Here is a 5,459-nt window from a genome sequence, read left to right as displayed (position 1 = left end):
TTTGATATATATTATGAAATGGTTTGTGTGAGTGATGATTTTTCTCATTTTTCTCGCTTAGAGGGACCATTAAGAAACATGATCCCCGGTGCTACCGGGTTGAGAGCAAATCCATACCCTCCCGCGTGTGCACTAGTGTCCTACAATCTGATGTGCCGCAGTTAAAGATTTTTTTTTATCTCTATTACCATTCTTGTTTTCGTTCACAGTATCAATAGCGTTTTACATTATTGCATCTATAGCAGGTATCGTAAATTTAATTTTAGTTGGGTGCAGGTCTATTAAACTGTATCATGAAAGGCTGTCATTATATTTCATCTCTATTACCATTCTTGATATCGTTCACAGTATCAATAGCGTAGTACATTATTGCATCTATAGCAGGTATCGTAAACTTAGTTGGGTGCAGGTCTATTAAAGTGTATCATGAAAGGCTGTCGTTGTTCTTTATTCAAATTTCCAGGTATAATAAACGAACCGGGCCGAAATATTTAATGCGCACGCTTGTATACCTGAATGTCGTCAATTATCCACTGAGATATAGAAACTGCAATACTAAATGTCGGCCCAGGTGGGTTAAGCTTTTTGATTATTGCCTCGTCTAGAACGTTTGTGGGTTGCAGTTGCCTCTTTCGCGGCGTCCAGGTGGTCATGTTTTTGAGGAGAAACTGTAACCTTGCCGAGTCACCAAAAAAGCGTCGTCTCTGTTAACCGTGGTCAAGGATTACATGGTGCTGCTATGAGTCAGCAGAAAGCTTGCCTCGTGTACACGCTTGTCTCGCTTCCCACTCGGCGGCCGTGAACACCAGAAGCCACTCGACGAGGGGTTGGGCGTCCGCTTCCAATTGTTTGTGTTGGGAAAAAAAAAAAGATCGGGCTTCAAAATTTACTAATGTTTCTCAGATACGCTTGCTGCTTTCTAGTTCTGACGCCTGCAGTGTTAGCTCTTTCTGCGCTGGCCTTGTCGCTGGGCAGATAACTGTTGCTTGCCTGTGGCTGCATATTATCTAAACTGATAGCCATAAGTATCCTCAAACTCGAATACCCCAAAATTTCAGCAACTCTAACTTTTCTAAATTGTTTAAAACCACACGACGTTAAACGACTTTTAGGAATATTGTATTGTTCAAAGACCGCTGAAAATTTCTGCAACTTTAATGAAGCAATATTTTTAGCAGTTTGTCTGATCGTCATACTGTTGTCTTGAAATGTTTCAGGTAGGATAGAGTTTCACTTTCGTTCATTTTTCCTTTCCCTTTTTCAGTGTCGCATCGAAATGTATCCTTGTTCAGTTTGACCATGGCTGCCACTGAGTCTGTTCTTCCACTCTCTGTAGGTGACCGGCCTCCTAACGCAGGGCAAAGGGGACGACGAGGAGTGGGTGACGTCCTTCGAGCTTTCCTACTCCCTAGACGCCTACCACTGGCACTTCGCTCGAGACAACTACAACAACAAAAAGGTAAGTGTGTATTCGCTCATAGTTGGGTTGGTGTGTGTTGTTTGGTATGTGGCGTCACTGAGCAGCCTCCCCTGACCCGCAGCCATTCGTCCGTGACAAGAACACAGACTGACGCGCCCCAAGAATACTGTTCTGGCGAGGGGGGAATGTTGTCATGCCTGGCTGCTCATGGGCCGCCGCGTACAGCACATGGGCCGGCCCTGAGCCAGGCTAGAAGTAGATTTGGTAATCTTTTGCGACAATGTCCGTCCGTGCGGGCGCGTACACACACACACACACACACACACACACACACACACACACACACGCGCGCACACCGTGGTGGTGGTTGTGGTGGTGATGGTGGTGCTCATGTAGAGTGCGGGGCGGCGGGAAAGCCTGGTCCCTGAGCAGCAAAGTGTCTAAAGGCCCATTTTGCAGCCATAGATGTAATCTCCTCAGGCGGACAGGTCAGGCCTTGAGCTTAGCATGGTGTCCCTCTTCAGAGCTTGGTTTCTGGCACCCAGTTTTCACCAGCCTTCCAGGGCCTTACGCCACGTATGGGCATATGGGTATATACAGTACCTGCATATACCCGTATACCTGACGACATAAGTGCAGTTGAAGCACCGCAGAGGCTCCGGGTTAGTCTCCTGACGGAGAATGTACTTTAAAAGCCTAAGTCAAAGGACTATGGGAGGGAATCTCCAGCTGGAACGTCACCTCCGCCTGCCCCATTGGCTCTGAGTGACATTGACCTGCCTTGTACGTACACCTCAGTGCGAAGCTGACGAACGGGTCCTCCAAGATGGGGTCAAGGGCCTGGTGCCGGGATACCGTAGAACGACGTCCCTAGACCTGCCCTCCTCCTCATAAGGGTTGATGGCCAACTGATTCTCCCTTGCCAAACGAGCGAGGGAGAAGGCGGTCTCCTCGTCAAAGGTTTTGATAAGACCGAACCAAATTGCATCTGCATCCTGATCTGTGAAGGTTTGAACATTCCCTCTTCAGCCTTCGATGCTGTCATCGTAGCGGTAGCAGACTATCTGATAGACCCAGTAATCTGATGCAGGTCCTGGCGGCAAAGCGCGGTGGTGTCCTTCTCGAGGCGGGTTCATTCCTCTTATTTTCCGACAAGAGGGAAGAGGTTGAGGTGCATCCATGGGGCGCCGCGGGCCACGGAGCGGCAGGAAAGGGGGAGGGCTTGTGTCCGCACTTTATCGTGTTTTATCTGTTCCCTCTTACCTATCTTGCTATTAAAATAACCACTCAACTCTAACGACTCGCTGAAAATGATGATCTTCTTGATTAGTAACGGTAAGATGCATCACGCTGGCAGGGATGGGCATTGTATTCATACCTCTTCTTTTCCTAAAATTATCGTATGAAATGAACGTTGCTAACTGTAAATATCGCCTGTCCGATTTCATAATACATGTTATGGTGTAAAATTTACTTTCTTAGGTGGCTGCAGGTAGGTGACCGAGAGTTACTTTTTCCGGGGACGTCTGGTCATTCGGCCTCTAGCGAGACAGGGTGGGGCGGGGCGCCTCTCTGCACCTTTTTTGCCTTTCCTGTTTTGTTGGCGGCAGTTATCTGTGTGTTGAGGCTCAATGGTTCCTCTTCTTGGCCGTGGTGTTTGTTTTGTTGGTGGCAGTTATCTGTGTGTTGAGGCTCAATGGTTCCTCTTCTTGGCCGTGGTATTTGTTTTGTTGGTGGCAGTTATCTGTGTGTTGAGGCTCAATGGTTCCTCTTCTTGGCCGTGGTATTTGTTTTGTTGGTGGCAGTTATCTGTGTGTTGAGGCTCAATGGTTCCTCTTCTTGGCCGTGGTATTTGTTTTGTTGGCGGCAGTTATCTGTGTGTTGAGGCTCAATGGTTCCTCTTCTTGGCCGTGGTATTTGTTTTGTTGGTGGCAGTTATCTGTGTGTTGAGGCTCAATGGTTCCTCTTCTTGGCCGTGGTGTTTGTTTTGTTGGTGGCAGTTATCTGTGTGTTGAGGCTCAATGGTTCCTCTTCTTGGCCGTGGTATTTGTTTTGTTGGTGGCAGTTATCTGTGTGTTGAGGCTCAATGGTTCCTCTTCTTGGCCGTGGTATTTGTTTTGTTGGTGGCAGTTATCTGTGTGTTGAGGCTCAATGGTTCCTCTTCTTGGCCGTGGTGTTTGTTTTGTTGGTGGCAGTTATCTGTGTGTTGAGGCTCAATGGTTCCTCTTCTTGGCCGCGGTATTTGTTTTGTTGGTGGCAGTTATCTGTGTGTTGAGGCTCAATGGTTCCTCTTCTTGGCCGTGGTATTTGTTTTGTTGGTGGCAGTTATCTGTGTGTTGAGGCTCAATGGTTCCTCTTCTTGGCCGTGGTGTTTGTTTTGTTGGTGGCAGTTATCTGTGTGTTGAGGCTCAATGGTTCCTCTTCTTGGCCGTGGTGTTTGTTTTGTTGGTGGCAGTTATCTGTGTGTTGAGGCTCAATCAGTGGCGTTCCTAGAGCATTTGGTACCCGGGGCGGAGCATAATTTTGCACCCCACCACCCCCAGAGCCCTCTATTACCAGAGTTCCGACAACTCTGAGGCAGGCGCCATGTTGACTCCCAGCCGCGCTACCTTGCCCGCCCCGCGCTGCCCTGTTTTACCCCATTAAGCTGTATTTACACTAATAAATAAATTTATTATTGTAAATTCATAAATTCATTAGTGTAAATACAGCTTAATGGTGTAAAACAGGGCAGCGCGGGGCGGGCAAGGGAGCGCGGCTGGGAGTCAACATGGCGCCTGCCTCGGAGTTGTCGGAACTCTGGTAATAGAGGGCTCTTACCTCCCCAGTTTTGATCTGGACAAAGGCAGCATCTCCTTGCGATACAGCTGCCTTGAAAAGGTTCAGACATAACAGAAAACTTTTTACTTATTTTTTCTTGGTCAATACTTATAATAATATTTTCATTTATTATTTATTTATTACAAAATCTTCATTACCAGCTCTGAGGGGTTCAAAATAAACTTATAATTTCTTAAAGTATATAAGCATAATTCAATAAATGGGTGGCATAAGAAATATTTACTACAGTAGCTATATAACTGTAGCCTACTAGTTCTGACTAGTTACAAAATGAACTTGCAATTCCTTAAAGTATAAAATCATAATTTAATAAATGGGTGGCATAAGGAATATTTACTACAGTAGCTATATAAACATATAGCCTAACAAACAGACACACACACAGACACCAAGCCAACGTTGAGGCATCCGGAAATAGGAAATAATTAAGTAGAAGAAAAATATATAAACAGTAAGAGGAAGTAAGAAAAAATAGATGGGGAAGTTCAGAAAATGTTTATGAGGCTTCCTACATTCAGCTGCTACACGGTTCTACTCCTTGGTTCTACTTTTGACGCGGGTGGTCAGTCACGGGTGAGGTAGCCTAGGCCTTGCGGCGTTGCATGTTCAAACGCGTGCTTCCTCAGTCCTCACTCCTCACCCAGGCAGCGCTTTTCCTCGCTCGTGAGTGGGATGCGCCAGGTAATGCGACGAGAAGATATTTACTTTCTTTCCGAGCCAATTTTTACCATCTAGACCTAGATAATCCCACACTGTGGTGTATCGTCTACAAATATAAGCAGAAACGCGTGTAGATTCAAAAGCCGTGCTGCCCGTGCTTAAAACTTGATGTAATGACAAACATTTACTACATGCGGTCAGACAGCAATCGAGCCGCCACTCCTGCCACCGTCACAGCCTTATACTAGCAAAATGTTGAGGTTCCTTCGCCCCGCTATGTCATACTTATCTGTGTGGTATCACAAGGCAGTGAAGCAGTGGTTCTTAACCTTTTTCAATGTACGCACCCCTTTCATATCAGCTGTCATTTCTCTCACCCCAGAACTGCTGCATAAAAAAGCAAAAATATAAACTCGATGCCCACAAAACCACTTCATTAGGAAATTATCTCCGTACTGATGTATATGATCTCCTTAGGAAACACTACCGGCAATTTCCTGAAAGTCCTTTCCTGTCCCACAAAAAAAAAAAAAAAAAA

This window comes from Eriocheir sinensis, unplaced genomic scaffold (assembly GCF_024679095.1).
Source record: "Eriocheir sinensis breed Jianghai 21 unplaced genomic scaffold, ASM2467909v1 Scaffold185, whole genome shotgun sequence".
Classification (NCBI taxonomy): Eukaryota; Metazoa; Arthropoda; class Malacostraca; order Decapoda; family Varunidae; genus Eriocheir; species Eriocheir sinensis.
Note: the sequence above shows the minus strand (reverse complement) of the source record.